This window comes from Cervus canadensis, chromosome 26 (assembly GCF_019320065.1).
Source record: "Cervus canadensis isolate Bull #8, Minnesota chromosome 26, ASM1932006v1, whole genome shotgun sequence".
NCBI lineage: Eukaryota > Metazoa > Chordata > Mammalia > Artiodactyla > Cervidae > Cervus > Cervus canadensis.
Genome location: NC_057411.1, coordinates 27,422,874 through 27,444,041, shown reverse-complemented (window position 1 = coordinate 27,444,041; position 21,168 = coordinate 27,422,874).

Below are 21,168 nucleotides of genomic sequence, written 5' to 3'. Positions count from 1 at the left end.
GTTTACCAACTGAGCTATCAGGGAAGACTCTTGTAGACACTTAGTAAATAGCTGTTGAATGAAAGAATGGCCGGGGGGGAGAGGCTACCAGGGGAAGTTGCATAATTGGTAAGCGTCCTGGATGGAGGATGGACAGGTGGAGTTTTGTGGACTAGGGGCTGCTCCTTCATACTATGTCAGATCTCTGAGTGTCTAGTGCTCACGACTGGTCCATAAATTGCTTGAAACCCAGAGAAATTGGTTTCTGGTAACTGAACCTTGCACCGGCCTGAAGTCATTTGTTAATGTGTAAGAAGATGTAGTAACTGTCGGGAGGAAGAGACTACTTGTCAGCACATTTTCTTCCCACAGGAAGTTACAAGGAAGCCACATTACACTCAGAAGCTTGCTTGCGGGAGCCTTCTTCCTTCCTTCCTTCTCTAAGTGTTTGCTTGTTAAGTGCCTGCTCCATCGGAACAGAAGCTTGTGAGGGATTTTAAGGACAGTCCTTCGGCAGAGGAAGTTAGGAGACTACTCTCTGAGCTGTGGAGGCAGCACCATTCCAGTGGAGTGGCCCTAGCCCAGGGCTGCAGGAATCACCCCCAGACTGGGTCCTGGGTGCCTTTCTTATATCCTTTCAATGTTGACCAACTGCCCTTCTCACTGACCCCTTCTGTTTACATCTTCAGTCCGGTTAGGTCCAGATTGACCTCATGGAAGCACTTAGAAGTCTCTTCTGGGCATTGACACATCTCTGCTGCGTCTCATGCCAATCTCATTTCCAAACTCCAGCATGGGCCTGGTGGGCAGGGGTATCCAGGGCAGTAAGCACCTTGCTTGTAGCTTCCAAATATACTTCTGCTGTGCTGTGCTTAGTCACTCAGTCATGTCTGACTCTTTATGACCCTGTAGACTGTAGCCCGCCAGGCTCCTCCATCCGTGGGATTCTCCAGGCAAGAATACTGGAGTGGGTTGCCATACCCCTCTCTAGGGGATCGTCCCGACCCAGGTCTCCAGCATCACAAGTCTGAGCCACCAGAGAAGCCTATACTTCTGCTGATATAACCATAAATAATGCTTATACTTAATAGCAGGGGCTATTAGAGATTTACAATTGTGTATTTGCAGTGAAATATTGGATTATCAGGTTGTCAAGGAGAAAGAATTGCTCTATACTCTTAGGTTCAGTTGTTGGGGTGCCTTTGAATTCAACTGACAAAGGACAGTTAAGGAAAAAAACAAAATTCAATCATGTGTTTTTATTAATGTGTGTACAGGAGTTCACAGAGACTGTGACTCTGGGAGAAGTTAGGATTTAGGGCTTATATACCATCTTAATGGAGGAAAGGGAAGGGGAGAAGGGCATTTGCAGGAAAACTAGAGACTTCTTAAGAGAAGGGAGAGGGAGAAAGGGCCTATATTGGAAAACAGATGAGTTTTGGGAAAGGTAAATGGGCCCTGAGAAATATCACGGGAGTTGGTGGTGGTGTCCTACTCTTTGCGACCCCATGGACTGTAGCATGCCAGGCTCCTCTGACCTCCACCATGTTCCAGAGTTTGTTCACATTCATGTCCATTGAGTCAGTGATGCCATCTAACCATCTCATCCTCTGCCGCCCCCTTCTCCTTTTGCCTTCAGTCTTACCCAGCATCAAGGTCTTTTCCAGTGAGATGGCTCTTTGCATCAGGTGGCCGAAGTATTGGATGCAGCTTGAGCTTCAGCATCAGTCCTTCCAATGAATATTCAGGACTGATTTCCTTTAGGATTGACTGGTGTGATCTCCTTGTAGTCCAAGGGACACTCAAGAGTCTTCTCCAACACCACAGTTAGAAAGCAGTTTTCGGGTGCTCAACCTTTATGGTCCAACTCTTATATCCATACATGACTATTGGAAAGACCATAGCTTTGACTATACGGACCTTTGTCGGCAAAGTGATACCTGTTTTTTAATATGTTGTCTAGGTTTGTCATAGCTTTTCTTCTAAGGAGCAAGCATCTTTGAATTTCATGGCTGTTGTTACTGTCAGCAGTGATTTTGGAGCCTAAGAAAATAAAATCTGTTACTGCTTCCACTTTTTCCCCTTCTGCTGCTGCTGCTTCTGCTGCTGCTAAGTCGCTTCTGTCATGTCCGACTCTGTGCGGCCCCATCGATGGCAGCCCACGAGGCTCCCCTGTCCCTGGGATTCTCCAGGCAAGAATACTGGAATGGGTTGCCATTTCCTTCTCCATTTCCCCTTCTATCTGCCATGAAGTCATGAGATCGGATGCCATGATCTTAGTTTTCTGAATGTTGAATGTTAAGCCAGCGTTTTCACTCTTCTCTTCACCCTCATCAAAAGGCTCTTTAATTCCTATTCACTTTCTGCCATTAAAGTGGTATCATCTCCTTATCTGAAGTTGTTCATATTTCTCCTGGCAATCTTGATTCCAGCTTGTGCCTCATCCAGCCCGGCATTTCGAATGCTGTACTCTGCATAGAAGTGAAAAAAGCAGGGTGACAGTATGCAGTGTTGTTGTACTCCTTCCCCAATTTTGAACCAATCATTTGTTCTATGTCCAGTTCTGTTGCTTTTTGACCTGCATACAGGTTTGGCAGGAGACAGGTAACATGGGAGATATGGTAGTTTTTGTGACAATGTCTGTGTAGATGTGGTGTGGTGACTTCTCGTGATCTCTGTTGATAAGAATGTTCTTTGGTTGACTTCTGGCAGTTGGGTTCTTTGAGTTCTTTGGGGAGGCTCTGCTCTTACACAGATAAGAGATTTCAAGAACTCAAATGCCTTCTGCTCAAAATAACTGTTATGCGTGACATATTCTGGACTTTTCTTTTTTACCTAGAATGTTCCAGTAGGTAGAAGATAATTGGATGAAATTCTTCTCCCAAATTATATCAGTATTTGTATTTGAGCCCAGAAACCTTCAAACAAGTGACTAGAATATAAAACAAATAAAAACAAACATAGTGACCAGGATATTATTTACCGGATCCAGATGACACTGTTGTTCCAAGCGTAAAATATTGTTTACTCAACAAGATGAGTAAGAAAACAATTTGATTCAAACCAAATGGTTTAAAATGATTAGTCTAATTCTAGTTACTCTTTCCCTGGTTTTAAGTGTGGAATTAATAAACTCTTAGTAGTATATTTTCAGCACCCTTTTCACTTTTTATGACAGTAAAAAATAATCTTGGTCATTCAAGAAATATTTATTGTACAAGCATTCTCCTCCTTGCTGTGAGTTTTATCTTAGCTTGATTTTTGTGATATGCCAAAGACAGACATGGAAACTAAATACAGGATTAAAAAGACCAGAGCTTGCTACCCCAAGGGAGAAGACGTGAATGAAAACTGTGAGGAAGTAGCCACAAAAAGAGAAAGGGGAAAGTGCAGTCTGAGGGGTCAGCTCTTGAGAGGTTAGAATTGGTAAATTATGGCTAAAGCTGGAGAAAAGATCCATTACCTACCAAATAATGTAGCAGACCTTATCTTTTCGGGAAGTAGGACCCAGAAGAAGAAATATCCTTTATCAGTTGGGTTGACAGAATGACCTCATCTCTTTGGAACCTAGAAATCGAAAGAGTATGAGGCTTTCTAGAATAGTGATGCCAAGTTAAAGAAGTTCGACCTGAGCTGGAAAGGGCTAATTAGAAAATATGGGGTTGAGGAGATAAGCTGTTATACAAATAATATGCTTTCTGATCAGTTGTATTTAATATATTATATGCTTTCTAAACATTTTTTGATTTAGTTCTTAAAACAGTCTCATAAAGTTACTAGTATTTTGACTTTACAGAAGAGGAAACAAATTATGTTAACCAATCTTTTATTGATGGATATTTATTTTTTCATGCTGAATTAAACATTCATATGTTTAAACATTCATTCATGTCCTTAAGTACTCCTGTTTTTATTTATTTTGATTCCTTTGCATATCTTAATGGATAATACAGGTTTACTTTTCCATATTTGCTATGCTTATAACTAGAAAAAGCATACATATTTAAATGGAAGGAAATAAAAGTGCTAACAGTATTTGTATTCAGTGGTGTAATTATGGCTGATGCAGTCTTGCTTCCCATTTTCTACATTTTTGTGTTGAGTATGTATTACTGAAAATGAAAATAATGAATAAACTAAATGAATTGGTGATATGGGGGAATATTCATGAGATCTTCTCTAAAAGCAAGAGCTACAAGAGAACAGCCAGATAAAATCTGAAATATATCAGTTTCAAAATCAATATAGTATGCTGTGGCTCATAAACTAATTAAAATCAAATTTTATAAACACTTTATAAGACATGCACATAGGCCTAGTGTTACAGGAGGCTGGCTGGGTGGTCCAATTTGTAGGAGAAAGTAAACAAGGACAGTGGGAGGGCCAAGCTGAAGCAGTGGATAGGAAAGGCCCAGCCTTCAGAGTCAGCTGTGAACTGATGTGTGGTTTTGAACAAGTTCGGTCTTCTGTAAATGGAAATGATTCCTACCAGGCAGCTCTGTGCTGAGAATGGCGCCAACGGGAATGGGCTCAAAAAGAGAAAAAGAGGAATTAGAGACAGCAAGCATAGAAAACTCTTTTATGAGGAATTTTACTCTAAAGAGAAGCAGAGAAACGGGATGGTAGCTAGAGGGGAATGTGATAGGAAAGTTTGTTATTGCTGTAAAGCCTGTTTATTGGGGCTTCTCTGGTGGCTCAGCAGTAAAGAATCCACCTGCAATACAGGAGACGCAGGAAACGCGGGTGTGATCCCTGGGTCAGAAAGATCCCTGGAGGAGGGCATGGGAACCCACTCTAGAATTCTTGCCGGGAAAATCCCACAGACAGAGGAGCCTGGTGGGCTGTGGTCCATGGGGTCGAAAAGAGTCAGACACGAGTGAATCGACGGAGCAGAGCAGCATGTGCTGATGGGAACGATCCAGTGGAGAGAAAGATGATGTTGGAGAACTGCAGGAGTGATGCTCTTGAGTGCGTGAGAAGGGAGGATTGGCCTTAGGTGGGAGCGCAGTGTAGGCAAAGCAGCAGGTGGGGCAGAAGAGAGGGTGCGTGCAGATGCTGGTAGCTGGGAGAGTTTGCAAGTGACTTCATCACTCTTGACTGTTGTGGAATTAAGTCTTTCTTAATTCCACAGACAGCACCACCAAAGGGCATGTGTTGGGGGGGAAGTGGGGGAAGCTGGCACCTTGAGGATGACAGAGAAGCTGTGATATAGTCTTTTAGGAGAGTAAATTGATAGGAAATGTTGCATGATGGCCGTGGCTGTGGTGGTAGGGTCCCTAAGGGCCTGCTGGAAGTCAGTGGGCCGTAATTTAAAGTGAGATCAGCCAGAGTTGTGTTTTCCTCCAGCACTGGAACTGGGCTAATGTCAAGGTGTCAGCAGGACTGCTTCCTTCCAGAGGCTCCAGGGGAGAATCAGTTTTTTTGCCTGTGCCAGTTTCTAGAGGCCACTTGCTCTTCTTGGCTCATGGTCCCTTCCTCCATCTTCAAAACTTGCCACATAGCATCGCTGAAGTTCCGTCCAGACTCTGCTTCCTTCGTCCTTCCTCTCTGACAGAGGCCCTCTTGCCTCCCTCTCTAGGGGACCCTTGGGATTACTTTGGGCCCACCCAGATAATTCTGGACTGCCTCCCCATCCCCAAATCCTTAATCACGTCTGGTGAATCCCTTTTTTGCCATGTAAAATAACATATTCACATGTCCACGGATTAGGACTCAGACATCCTTCAGGGGGCCATTATTCTGTCTCCCATCATTAGTGAAATTGAATATGTTTTCATATGATTATTAGCTTTTTGTATTTCTTCTTTGTGAGTTACTCATTCCTGACATTTTTTTTCTATTAGCTGTTAGTCTTTATCATTCATTTGTAAGAAGTCTTTCTCCCTTAAGGATATAAACCCTGACAGTGGAGCATCTTGCATTATTTCCCCCTGGTTCATTGCTTGCTTTTCAACTTTGTTTACAAAATTTTATCCTACTTATAAAAGTATTACTTTCACAAAGTTTATCTTATGGAAAATGTCAAACAAGTAAAAGTAGAGAGGTTATTATATTAAATCTCCACATATTTATCACCAAGCTTAAATAATGATTAACTCAAGGCTAACCTTATTTTATTTGTATTCTTACCTACTTCCCCTATGTTATTTGTTATATTCAATACCAGATATCATTTCATTTTGTCCATAAATATTTCAGCAAAATACATGAGCTTTATGATATTAATTTTCTTAGATTATTTTCTCTAAGGTTTCTGGTTTTGGTGCTGCCTATGAAAAAGCCCAATCCACTTGTCTTTTTAAAGAGGATGAAAATAAAGTCTGAATGTAAGTTTTTTACCTTTTAAGGGAGTCCTGTTTCTTTTTTCTTAACTTTTTCTTAGAAGTGAGCGTTTTCTGACTACTTAAACACGTCTACTTGAGCACCTACCATGTGGAAAATGCTGTGAATTCAACTTCATGTTACCCTTTGCATGCATGGGAAGAGGGAACTGTGTAAAAGGATTACAATTATAAAATTAGCAGCCTGCCCATTGGTCTCCACATTCCTGATTTAGTCCTCTTTCCATGATGACACTGATGACCGGGGACAACTGCTAGAAGGCTGGCAATTTCGGCCACGCCTGCATTATTTACACTTTTCAGTGTTTTATGCCAAGGCCGCTGGGCACTGGCAAGTAAAAACAAATACGAAACTGAGGAGAAGACCGTATGCCTTTCTTCACAGTCTGCTGCTTGGTAACCCCCTTTCTGTTCTCAAAGCCATGAGCCCCATGGTCCTTCATTTAACACAGCCCACTCCATGATGGATTGTTGGCAACCAGAGATGGAATTAGAGAGCCATTGACTTCCACGTCAAAAAAAGAAGAAATACAACCAGTACAGTTATTAATTAGGACCAGCTAAGACTGAGTAATCCAGGTGATATCTTAGCGTTCCTGACGTAAAAGGGGGTAGTGGGGCAGGAGTTCAGTGCGTGCTTCTCATAGCCTAGCAACTCCACAGCCAAAACAAACACAACTCAAACTTTACTACCGTAAATACCAACCGATTTGTTTGGCAGCCCCTGACATCCAACTTTTAACTCCTTGCGATCTGGTTTTGTGAAAATTCTTCTTTTGAAGGTTACCAGCCGGATTCTGGACATCATTTCAGTCTCTGTGCTGTGTGTCCTTTCTTTGGTACGTGACTATGAAGAGCCCCTCTGTTTGAACTTCTTGTCCTCTTATCCTCTGTGATGCTAAGTGATTCTGTTCTCCCCGTGTTTCACGTGAGTCTTTGACTACCGTGGTAGCTGCTTCCTCTCCCTTCATCCCTTAGTTGCAGCCCCACTTCAGGCTGTGAGAGTCACCTGTGCTTCTGTCTTACAACCAACTCCTTAGCTTCAACCCTTTGGCTCCCAAATCTCACTTTCAAGCTCAACTTATTCCCTGAGCTCCTGACTCAAATGTTTCTGGCTAATTTCTGAGGATATCCAGGTTGATTTGGCTCACCTTGGACTTCTTAGCTCAACTCCTGCCTTAAACTTTAGGTCCTGGGGTCTTGCTTGGTGGTTCAGTGGTTTAAGCCTCCTCACTTCTGCTGCAGGGGGCCCGGGTTCAGTCCCTGGTTGAGGAACTAAGATCCTGCATGTCATATGGCACAGCCAAAAAAAAAAGCCAAAAACAAACCAACTTGAGACCTTGGACACTAGCACGCAACACCTCCAGGCTTGGACTCAGCTTGTTTAGGAGATGATCTTGGTAGCAACCGAGAAGGATCAGAATTTGACAGATCTTAGAATTGAGTCTTACTGCTATAACCTAGGTAGGCCTGAATTGAGCCTGTGGTACCTGGCAAGGGCTACAGTTATACACCCTTTCTTCCTGGGCACCAGAATACTGCTTGCCTTTTCTTCCAAGAATTTCACTTTCCCTCTAAGTCTGAAGCCTGTTTTGCTGAGGCCCTGAAAGTGCTGATGAGGGTTACCACGTCCCTTCCCAATCAGATCTTGTTTCGTGTTTTCCCAGCCCCACGAGTGCTGTGTTCCAACCTTCGCGGGCACTGGGCCTTAAGCCATAGGGCTGTTCTGGCTGTTCCTAGGTCTTGACTGTTACCCCTTCTCAAAGTCTGGCCTCCTTTTGTGTCCTGCTATCCCAGCTGCCTCCATTGCTTCACTTACTTCATGCTCATACTTTCTAAAAACCCCTCCAGCTGTTATTTCTGGACGTGGTACTTCACACTTCAGCTCATCCTACCTTCTAGGGTCATCTTAAATTCTTCATGGAACTTGGTGAGGTATAAAGATATTCTTACCTTTAAAATAGATTTTCTTTTCTTTATAATTATTAATTTTCTTAGCATTATTTTTATTGTTTATTCCCAACTACACAGCATATGAAAGGTTAGAGGGCCTGGCTTTGCCAGTGTCCCATAAAGTTAAGTAAGCACTCTTGATGTATGTGCTTATTTATTAAAGTCGTACCTAAAATATTTTCAAGCACTCATCTTATCGTGTTACTACGTGGGAAAATGCCTGTAGTTACCTCTCGCCCCAGGCCATAGTCCACACTTATTGGTGTGCTATTGGAGGTCTTCCAAGAACACTCTCTAGTGTTTTTTTCATTCATTTTTTTTTTTTCATTGAGACACGGTTCATTGAGATATCTTTATTGAGATACGGTTGACATACAACATTTTGTATTTTTGTATAGTGTGAGGATTTGATATAACTCATTAGCATTATTATTTTTTAATTTCTTGTTTTTTAATTAAAGGATAATTGCTTTACAATATTATGTTGGTTTCTGCGATACATCAACCCGAATCAGCCATAGGTATACATATGTCCACTCTCTCTCCCCCACCTCCCACCCCATCCCACTGATACAACACTTTAGTATTATTAATGGGGGAGGGTTCTCTTTCTTCCTCTTCCTTCTCTCCTTCTTCTCTACCTCCCATTCTAATTGACTAAATAATTATTGATCACCTAGAGAGGCAGGTCAGTAAATGAAGACATGCAGCCGGTGGCAGTGGGGGTTACAGAGACTGGCGGGAGGATGCCCCATCCCAAGGGAACAGCAGCTGCTGCTCTCTCCATTGTTTCTCTGTGGACTGTGGGTCCAATGTTGTCAAATTGTTATCTTTTTCAAGAGAATTTGGGCATCTGTTTCCCTTAGGGCCCCACGCTTCCACTGCAGGAGGCACAGGTTCCATCCCTGGTCAGGGAACTAAGATCCTATATGCCATGCGGCCAAAAAAAAAATTTAAAAATTAGCAACCAATTAAAATATTGTTTAAACCCTGTGACACTAAGCAGAACAACTGTGAGCTGGATCTGGCCTGTGGGTTCCTAGTTTGCGCTTTTACTCTCCAGAAATCCCCTCCAAGCCCCTCCATGTTCCCTGATACCTTGTGTTTTCCTGGCTCTTCCTTTTGTTCTTCATGTCCCACTAGCTGGACTGCCCAACCCCATTCTCTCCATTGATCCAAATCCTAACTCTTACCTGATCTTGAAGGTCAAACTCAAAGTCTGCTGTGTGGCATGCTTGGCTTTTCAGCAGCAAGCAGGAAAATCCAGAATCAGCAGTGGGTTGACAGGTGGTCTAGACACCAAATCCTGGGAGGTCATCCAAGGCGGGGATCACATTCCCAATCTGCAAGTCCAGGGAACAGGGAGCCAGGGGACAAGGGGTTCAGTGACTTGTGTGAAGGAGTCTGAGCAAGTCTTAGACACAGGACACAGAAGATTGGAATGAAGCTTGATAATAGTTCCAAGACAGCAGCTTTTAAAAATAAAACAGGATTCTCTAGTTTTTGAAGGGAAAGAAAAAAGGAAGGGCAGCTAACCTGTTTAGTCCTAGGTATGTCTGAAGTTATACTGCAGTTTCAGATAGCTTATTCATGTCATACAGCTAATAAAATGCAGGGTGAGAGTTTAGATTTTCTGTTCTTTGGAGCTTGAGCTTCAGCATCAGTCCTTCCATTGAATATTCAGGGTTGATTTCCTTGAGGATTGACTGGTTTGATCTCTTTGCTGTCCAAGGGACTACTCAAGAGTCTTCTCCAGAATCACAATTTGAAAGCCTCAGTCCTTGGTTGCTCAACCCTCTTTATGGTCCAGCTCTCAAATCCATACATGACAACTGGAAAAACCATAGCTTTGACTATATGGACCTTTGCTGGCAAAATGATGTCTATCCTGTCTAGGTTTGTCACCACTTTCCTTCCAAGGAGCAAGTGTCTTTAAAATTTCATGGTTGCAGTCACTGTCCACGGTGATTTTGGAGCTCAAGAAAATAAAAGCGGTCACTGCTTCCACTTTTTCTGCTTCTATTTACTATGAAGTGATAGGGCCAGGTGCCATGATTGTGGTTTTTTTTTTTTTTTTTTGGTTGTGCTGGTTCTTCGTTGCTGTGCAGGCTTTTCTTTAGTTGCAGCGAGCGGGGACTACTCTCTAGTTGCGGTGCGCCACCTTCTCATTGCAGTGGCTTCTCTTGCTGTGGAGCCCAGGCTCCAGCATGTGCAGGCTTCAAGAGTTGTGGTTCCCAGGCTCTAGAGCACAGGCTCAGTAACTGTGGCACACGGGCTTAGTTCCTCCGTGGCATGTGGAATCTTCCTAGATCAGGGACTGAACCTGTGCCTCCTGCATTGGCAGGCAGATACTTTACCACTGAGCCACCAGAGAAGCCCTCAGGTTTTTAGAGTGTTGCGTTTCAAGCCAGCTTTTTCACTCTCCTCTTTCACCCTCATCCAGAGGCTCTTTAGTTCTTCTTAGGGAGGCTCTGAAAGCAGGGGTGGGGGATATGTGTCTTGGGCTGTGCTCTCTTTGCCAAAATATCACAGAGCAACTGGGGTGTGAGGTCAGTGTCTTGGTTTGAGACCAACCAGAACAGAAGTATTAAAAATGAAGGCTCTGCAATGTTTAAATACATGCAACAAACATAGTAACCAAAGCATTTGCTTCCTTCACTAGATACTGCTTTCCTGTGCCCATAAAATGAGCAATGATGTTTAGTCCTCAGACCAGAAATCTCCAAAAATGATATGAAATATGTATGCCTAAGCCAACTGGCAGAAACCAGTCACTTCTATGGGTGTCTTTGACTAAATGTCATTCTAGCTTCCTCTGTGATTCCGTTTTAAGACCCCACATTTTATAGCAAAGGTCATCAGACCTCTTCCTAGTCCAAGTGAAAGAAAAAGAACTGCTTTTAAATATTTAAAGTCTCTTTATTTTCTCAGTTTGTGCAGAAAAATAGAGAAGAAATGCAGAGTTTTTTCATGGAAATTAAGTCCAGCTTTTCTCAGACCTCTGTCTTGTCGTCTTTGCCCATCATAGAAGTAGGTTCTGGGGTGAAAGTATTTGTGCAAATACTTTTTCTGGGATTTACATACAGTGGAAAAGCTTAAAGGTAAAATTTCTTTAAGTACTATTTACCCTGCCCCCATCCTTTTTGAGATATCGTGTTCAGCCTTGAAGCTGATGTGGTAACACCAGACTACCTATTCTTGCCAATACATGTCACCATTGCTTTAGCTTTGTACTTGCTCTTCCTTCTGCCTGGGACAGCTGTTGTCAACCATTGCACTTTCTTCCCTGGCTCATTCTTTTGTTGTTGTTTAGTTGCTAAGTGGTGTCTGACTCTTTGTGACCCCATGAATTGTAGCCTTCCAGGCTCCTCTGTCCGTGGTGTTTCCCAGGCAAGAATACTGGATTGGGTAGCCATTTCCTTCTCCAGGGGGTCTTCTGACCCAGGGATCAAACCCACATGTCCTCTATTGCAGGCTGATTCTTTACCACTGAGATACCTGGGAAGCACGGCTCATTCTTACTTCACTATTCAGCTCAGGTGTCATCTCCAGGAATTCTGAGCCTCCAGGTTGATGTCATTGCCCCTTCTGTTTGTTGGCGCTGCACCCTGAGCAAACCTCCTACTTAAACCTTAGTATAGACACGCCTTGAAAGCAAACTATTAATAAAAATGATGACTTATATAACTGTCCTTTTATTTTTCTTTTAAAAACCATAATATTGGCCAATTTCCAAGCTTTAGGTTTAGTTAAATCCTTAATGGAAAACATGTGGCTTTGTGAAATGCACAGTATCATTATTATTTTGTCTGCTATTAAACAGAAACAATCTAGATGAAGATTCTGAGTCCTTAAGCAAACCATGATGCTGAATGAATATGGACTGGCGTACACATCGTGAAAAATTGCCTCATCTGCTTTTGTTTTGTGTGTCTTTGGTGTGTTCCTTCCTTTCCTAACCCTTTATGGTCTCTGTTGAGGCTTCCCTGGTGGCTCAGATGGTAAAGAATCTGCCTGCAATGCAGGAGATCCAGGTTCAATCCCTGGGTCGGGAAGATCCCCTGGAGAAAGGAATGGCTACCCACTCCACTATCCTTGCCTGGAGAATTCCATGGACAGGGAAGCCTGGCAGGGTCTCAAAGAGTCGGACACGATTGAGTGACTAATACTTTCACTTTTCACTATGGTCTCTGTTAAACTAGATTTTCTTTCTTCTGATTTCTAAAAAGTAGTTCCTTGTTTATGCTGTTACTTCCACTTTAACGATTTTTGTTTCCAAGATTACCCCAAAGGAAACAATTTCCACTTTAACAACCATATAGGAAAACCATGTACCTGTCACCCAGTGAAGGCTGATATTCAGGCTATGAGCATTTGGCCTAACAGTAATCATAATAGTTTATATCTATACCAGCAGGTCTATGAGATAGGAATTGCAATTGTGCCTTTTTACAGATTCAGAGAACTTAATAACTTTTCCAGCATCATGCAAGTTATAAACGCAGAGCTGGGTTTAAGAACAAAACTCCACCAGATTCCAGAACTTGTGTTTTAAAATTTTTAACTGTTTGATTTTGAAATAAAATAAGGATAGATTAATAGAGAGTTGCAAAAAAACGTGTGGGGAGGTCCTGTGTAACCGTCACCCCATCTCCCCCAGTTTGACATCCTGTATCACTGTAGTCAGCATCAAAACCAGGAAATAGTTTAGCATCCCTTCATGTGGTAAGCTAAAGTCCCTGATTAGCATAAAATTTTAGCTGAATATGGCTTTTGAATGAGAATAGCTTCTTTATATTGTAAAGCCTTCTTTTAAATAATCAACTCATTATTACCATGATACACACTGAAGAATAACGTGGTTTAGATCATTAGTTCTTAACCTTTTAGGTTAGATATATTTTAGGAGGCAATGCTACGTGAACCTTCTGGGCAGAAAAGACGCATGCACGCATATGTACAAAATCATGGTTTCCTAAACCTCCTCTATCTCCACCCCTCAAAATGTGCTGAGACTTAGATGAAAAACTTCTGGTTTACGAGCAACATTTAAGGAAGTCACATTTACTTAATCTAAAACAGTCTTTCTTAGGGCTTTTTTATGTTTTCCCAACTCTGCTTATAGAGAAGCCTCCAAACTCTCTTTATTACTCTTCTGTTGACATTTAAAGGGCTGAAAGTTCCTTGGGTTTTCTACAACTCTTGGTGGCTTAGGGAAAAACTGTTTCCAACATTATGGCTCTTATGAACACACTTTATCTGGGTCTGTTTTTGTGTGCATAGAAGTCCTTTGGTCAATAACTTTTAAGTTGTCTTTCCCTTTTCAGGTCACCACCAGAACTTGAGTAATGTGAGGTCCTGGCTCTGGAGTTAGGGATCAGGCCTGGGGTCTCTGAAGCCCAGCTATATACGAGAATGTCACTGAGAGCTTCTGTCAGTTTTGAGCCAGCTGCCAGGACCCTGGAAATGTATTTCCACAGCCAGGGCTCACCCAGAACGTGTGAGTTAACAAGTCAGATGTCAGAGCTGCAACCTGGAAGGAGGGTAGAGATATATATATATATATAAAGTCAGGCTGATGGTCTGGCCAGAAGGGTAGGACAAATCTTTGATTATGAGGAAGATTCTTGCCTTAATCATAAACCTCTTATATGCTTCCTGCTGGGGTAAAGCTCAGAGGTGTGTTCTGCTGCTGGAAGCCAGAGTTCAGTGAGCCAAGAACCCACAAGAAGTGGTCACACCTGGAAATGTGTGGGTGAAGTTAAGGGCTGATGCTGACACTTTGCATGAGGAATTGGCTATATTTTGCGCTCAATTGGCTAAGACAGAAGAAAGCCAAAATACTTTCACTGTGTATCAGCTACCTGATTTTTTATGATGATCTTTTTCCATTCAGAAGAAGTTTCACACCAGCTCTACCACTTTTTTAAGTTTTCTGTCTGCTGATGAATGCATTTTATTTTGCATACAGTTGGCTTTTTACTGCCCTGAATAATTCTGTATCCTGGTTGCTGAAAGAGACTAGTTACTAATTGCTTTCAAAGGGATGGTATCCATTTCCTCCTCCTGAATTTGTCTACTTAAGGTGAAGTCTTTTACCGTGGTTTCTTTGCACTGTCAAACCAAGTATTTGACCCAAGAGGAGAATGAAGATTGGAAGGAGGGAGGGTGGTCCTGGGCTAGTGTCTGTTTCTAACTTTGTGAAGTGCTGTGTTGGGGTCCCCTGTTGTTGAAGGTCTGCCTCAGTTTTATAACAGGAATCAGACTCTTATACCTACCATGCCAGACACTGTGCTAAACACTATAAATAATCCTCCCAACAACCCTAAAGTTGGCCCTTTTTTTTTTTGGCCATGCTATGTTGCATTCAGTGTCTTAGTTCTCTGACCAGGGATTGAACCCATGCCTCCAGCAGTGGAAGCACGGAGTCTCGACCCCTGGACCACCAGGGAAGTCCCCTAAAGTTGGCTATTTATCCCTGAGGAAACTAAAGGTCAAAGAAATAAACTAACTCGACCAGTATCACAAAACAAGTCAGTGAAGAAAAAGGGATTTGATCCCATGTGATTCATCCTTCTGTATTTAAGTGGAGGATTTGGTCCTCAGCTCTGGCTTCTCACAGTACACCTCTCTCTTCCCCTCCTCCCTCCATGAGGAAATCTGGCTCAGGGATAGGAGTTGACACTCAATCCGTTGGAGACTGATTAATGACCCTAGAATGCCTTTTCACAGAAGCAGATATGCCTTTCCAATAAACAGAATATCCACTAACCAGGGACACTCCTCTGGGTTGGAGTGCTTAATGAGAACTGCTACTGCTGCTAAGTCGCTTCAGTCGTGTCCAACTCTGTGCAACCCCACAGACGGCAGCCCATCAGGCTCCCCCGTCCCTGGGATTCTCCAGGCAAGAACACTGTAGTGGGTTGCCATTTCCTTCTCCAATGCATGAGAGTGAAAAGTGAAAGTGAAATCGCTCAGTCATTTCCGACTCTTAGCGACCCCATGGACTGCAGCCTACCAGGCTCCTCCGTCCATGGGATTTTCCAGGCAAGAGTACTGGAGTGGGGTGCCATTGCCTTCTCTGTAGTGAGAACTAGATAACTGCAAAGAAAAAAGTGAAAGTGAAAGTAGCTCAGTCGTGTCCAACTCTTTGCAACCCCATGAACTATACAGTCCATGGAATTCTCCAGGCCAGAATACTGGAGTGGGTAGCCTTTCCCTTCTCCAGGGGATCTTTCCAACCCAGGGATTGAACCCAGGTCTCCTGCATTGCAGGCAGATTCTTTACCAGCTGAACCACAAGGAAAGCCTGGATAACCTCAAGGCATCTCATATCCAGAATGTAGTGTTAGTTGCTCAGTGGTGTCCGACACTTTGTGACCCCACAGGTTGTAGCCCACTAGGCTCCTCTGTCCCTGGAATTCTCCAGGCAAGAATATTGGAGTGGGAAGCCATTCCCTTCTCCAGGGGATCTTCGCAACCCAGGGATTGAACCCGGGTCTCCTATATTGCAGGCAGATTCTTTACTGTCTGAGCCAAAGGCCTGAGGAATTAAACACAGCCTGTAGCCCTGAGATGGCTAAATGTCTGCCAAGTATAGTCTACCCTGAACTGTGCAAGATAAACACTGATGAAGCTTCTTTCCAAAGTCATCACTTTCTGGACTCCAGGCAACTCAGGGCAGATGACTCTTCTTTTATTTATATTATCTTTAGTTGTTAGGATTATTGTATCGCTTAGATCACTTAGCCTGAGGCGATTTTAGCTGTCATCATAACTTTCTGGGCATTGGATAGAACTCATTAGAATTTACAAACCATTATTCAGGGTGGCTTACTTTTGTAATCCCAAGCCTATTTCTTTACATATTGATTTATGATGAGATTATTGTCTCTAAATTCTGAAGAAGTTATCTCAAGAGTTTGCAACCTTTATTCTGTCAAGTTTGGTAGCTTTTAGAATCTCCTCTACTTGAAGACTTTAGTGATCAAAACTGGCTACATGGCTGAAAATCCACCATCTATAGCAGTCATTTATTTACATTTTATACTGAACAACAAATAGGCAGGCTGCACAAGTTTTTTATGCACTTTATGGATGTGTGACACTTTCACATACAATGCCTGAATGGAGAGGAAGAACATCTCTTTAGTTCTAGCCTGTCTCAGTCTCACAAAGATAATGGATGGAAAGATTTCAGGAGAAATGAACATTTTGTTCTTTCTTCAGGCCATAATAATCTTTTCCTCTTCTGCCTTAAAAGGAATGGGGTTTATCCTACTCACCAAAGTAGATTTCTCTTTGCATCAAAAAGCTTTGAAAAGGAGCCAGCTGCACCAAGCGAGTCCTGAAATTCTTGAGAAACCAGTTTTCAATTAGGAAGGCTTGATCCAAGATTAAGGGGGTTCATCATTTAGTGGCACTAAATTAGCCATGGGGGACTCTGGGGTCTCTTTCTAAATTGGCCGCTTTTAGCCTTGTGCAGCTTGCCTGCTTTGTGAATTGCTTGTGAAACTGCAATGAGGTAATGTTTTGAAAGTGTTTTGAAAACCATAAAATGCTATATACAACTCTTAAGTTGTGCCTTCAGAGCAGAGCAGTGAGCAGTGAAAAAGGAATCAGCTGAAAGCAATTGGTGCCTTTACTTTTTCATGAGCCAGACATGAAGTGCTGATGTTTATTGAGCATTTATCATGTGCCAGGCATGGTATAAATGTTTTGCTTTTATTAACAGATCTAATCTTTATAGTGTTGTAATAAGGTCGATACCATTGCTGTTGTTTAGTTGCTAAGTCATGTCTGACTCTTTTGTGACCCCATGGACTGTAGCCTGCCAGGCTCCCATGTCCATGGGATTTGCCAGGCAAGAATACTGGAGCGGGTTGCCATTTCCTTCTCCAGGGGGTCTTCCTGACCCAGGGATCGAACCCCTGTCTCCTGCATTGGCAGGCGGATTCTTTACCACTGAGCCATGAGGGAAGACCATAAGGTAGATATTAGTGGCCCATTTTACAGATGAGAAACACTGAGGCACAGAGAAGTTAAGCATCCTTTCCAAGGTCATGTAGAGGTAATATACTCGGGTCATACATTTAGTAAGTGATGAGATGAAGCTGGGATGCAAATCCAGGCAGCCTGGCTCCACAGCCCAGACTCTACTGCTGGCAGTTTAAGCCTTCCTTACTAACTGAATTGGTAGCAGGTCCAAGACATTTGTTATGTATGTCTCAGGAGGTTAAATGTTATGTAAATCTTGAAAGGTTAAAATTGTGATGAGTAAAGACACTAAGAAAAATGAGAATCCTTTAAGGATTTGGATTTGATTCCCTTCTAATGCCTAGTTTTCATAGTTTTGGGTCCTATCTTACTTATATAGAGTAAGTGTGTGGTCCTTAAACATGCTTGTAAAGTCATCTCTTAAACACCCACTCCATCAGCAAAATTGTGGTAATGGAATTGTTTGATCTTCAAAGACCAATAAGATTGAAATGAGAGGGTATAAAAGAAAAACCTTATAAAGTATAACGTCAGTGAAGTATTTTATGCTGAAGTTTATAATTGTATATTCTAATAATTGTACTCTTCTAAAAAATTCACCTGCTGATGGTGATTGGATATCTTCCTTTTTTTGTAAAAAAAAAAAACCCAAGACTGGCCGCACTTGCCCTCTGCAATGGCCCACACTCCATCTGTGGACTGTGCTTCTCTCTGAATCTGAATAAATCCATTTCTTACCTAAAAAAACAAAACAAAACAAAAACAAAAGTATCAAGTATATTTTTTAACTTAAGATTGATTCATAAACATGTTTGATTTCACATTGAACTATATATATATAACATAAAAATATATTCTTAGATATTTAAATCTATAGCTTTTGATGTATATGTGTCAAGGATATGTGTCATAGTTTATTTAACCATTCACTATTATTGGATATTTAAGATGCCTCCAGCTTTTAAATGATAATAAATAATATCACAATGAATTTCTTGGTGCATATCTTAAGAGGAATAAATCTCCAGAAGTAGAATTATTCACCCAAAAAGTATAGACAACTGAAAGCCTTTGGTATGTCTTGCTAAATTGCTTTTTTTAGAAGGATAAATAAATATTTATTTGTGACAAAAATGTACAAGGTAGCTTTTTTTTGAAAATTGGATGTTTTCATTTAAAAATATTTGCCAGTTTATGGTTTGCATTGTTTCCATTAACAGCTCTTCGTATGTGTTTAATGCTGTCCTTTTTTTTTTTTTCTATAAATGGGACATATTTTGCATGTCTATTGGTTAGGTTTTCATACTGATTTCTTATGAAGTTTGTTAGTCCTTTTGATTCAAATTTGTAGCAAGCAGAAATGTGTTATTGCATAGCTTATATTTATTTTGATTCCATCCTCATAATTTTCTTTGTAATTTAGCTTAAAGCCTCTAAGCTTAGGATGTCATTCCTCACCTATGTAACCATTGCAAAGAATTAAGCACTAATAATATAAAGTGATGTCCAGTTACATTGTTAAGAAAAAAAAGATAGTGTCTTGCAAAACAATGTTAATTATGATCCCTTCTCTCTCCCTCTTTCTATCCCCTCATCCCTCTCTCCTTCCATACACATACATGTTTATTTATTTATGAATTGATTTTGAATGTTTTCTTTGTGGCACAGATATAGCATTGGTCAAAACAGACAAAATCTGAGTCCTTATGGAACCTGGTTTATTGGCGAGGCCATACACCAAAGGATTGGGAATTCCCTGGTGGTCCAGTGCTTATGAGTCTGCACTGTCATTGCTAAGTACCTGGATTTGACCCCTGGTCGGGGAACTAAAGATCCCACAAGCCACAGGTGAAAAAAAAAAATCACCAAAAATAAATAGAATGTCAGGTAGTGGTAAGTGCTATTAACAGAAGTAGAGCAGGGTAAGAGATGGAGAATGACGAGGGCTCCTTTAGATTCAGTGGTCAGAGATCTTTCTAAGGTGGCATTAAGATCAAAAAGTATTGGATGAAGTAGCTAGTATAATATTTTATATACCCATATGGATAGAAAAAACCCAAAGTTCTGTATTCCCCTCCTCACTGAATATTAAGGGTGGTTCTTTTGTCACCCAGACAAATCCAGCAAAGCAACCTATCCTAAACTTTTCCCTTACCTCCCATACCTAGTTAATCATCACATTTTTGCCACCTATTTATTTCTAAATTTCTTTTCTACTTGCCATTGTCTCCTCTTAGGCCCTTGTCACTTTTTGTTTTCTTTCACTTTTTGAAAAGATATAGTAGTTCATTTTCATGCACCAAATAGTGTCCAATTAAAATCTGTAACACATGAGAACTAACTTGGTGGGGCTTCCAAACTGGTCAAATGGGGTATTGTGAGCATGAAAATAAACATTAATAGTAATGGATTATCAAATAGGAATCTGGGAGTTCACACTGATATAAACAAAAGAATTTTAAAAAATGAGAAAGAAGAAAAGGTCTTCCCTATAGTAGAAATGCAGCTGATCAATGTGGAAAGAATGATAGAATTAGAAAAATCACATCTGGGTAGCCACTATTACAAAAATTGACTTGGCCAGGAGTCGTCAATGGCTGCTAAAACTGGGTGAAGGTATGATGATAAATGGGATATGTATATAATCTCAAAGTAGTCGCCTACACAAGACACTTACTGATTACAAAGGGAAAAATATTAACTGTATAGTGGAGAATTCCTTCAGACACTGCATTAACCAAGCAAAGCAAACATCACTGGTAATAGGACACATGGACATCACGTGCCTACATCATGCACCGAGGACAGAACAGTACTTCTCTGGTATTTTTGCCAAAAATGCATAACCTAGATCTAAATACCATGAAACAACATAGGTTACCAGATGCAGGGGCATTCTTCAAAATAATTGTCCTGCACTCTTTAAAAGTATGAAGGACATAGGACTTCCCTGGTGGTCCAGTGGCTAAGACTCTGCACTCCCAATGCAGGGGGCCCAGGTTTGATCGCTGGGTGGGGAACTAGATCCCACACACTTCAACTAAGACTCAGTACAGACAAATAAATAAATATTTTAAAAAATGATAAAATAAAAATATCAAGGTCATGAAAGAAGACTGAGAAACTACTTTAGACTACAGAAGACTAAGGTAACGGATGATAACTAGATTCATTTGTAATCCTAAATTGTATCCTGGTTAGAAAACAATTTTTCCTTTTGATACTAGTCAGACAGTTGATGAAATCTGAATGTCTATAAATTGTAGGCTACCCTGGTGGCTCAGATGGTAAAGAATCTGCCTGCAATGTAGGAGACTCATGTTTGATCCCTGGGTTGGGAAGATCCTCTGGAGAAGGAAACGGCAACCCACTCCAGTATTTTTGCCTGGAGAATTCCATGGACAGAGGAGACTGACAGGCTACACAGACTGTGGGGTCTCAAAGAGTCAGACATGACTGAGCGACTGTCACTCATTCACTCAGATTATAGTAGTGTATAAATGTTAATTCCTGATTTCGATAACTGTATTGTGGTTATAGAAGGAAATGTCCTAGTCTTTTAAGAAATAACACTAAAGTGTTTAGGGTAAAGCATGTCCAAAGAAAATTTCAACTAGAACCTCTTCTAGATGCTTTTTTAATGGGTGGAGGTCACATGACAGTCTATCAATTGTCTGATAGAGTATCCATAATAACCACTTGCAGGTTTCTTTGAAAACCTGGATTTGTTCATTCAGGAGCCACCACTGAGTGCCAATGTGTAAGCACAGTACCATGTATGCCCAGGATGAGGCAGGAACCATTGAAATGTGTCCTCAGGGAATTGACACCCTATAGGAGACAAGCCAAAGAGAATTAATGAGAACAAGAAAGCGAATGTAGTAACTACTAACATTTG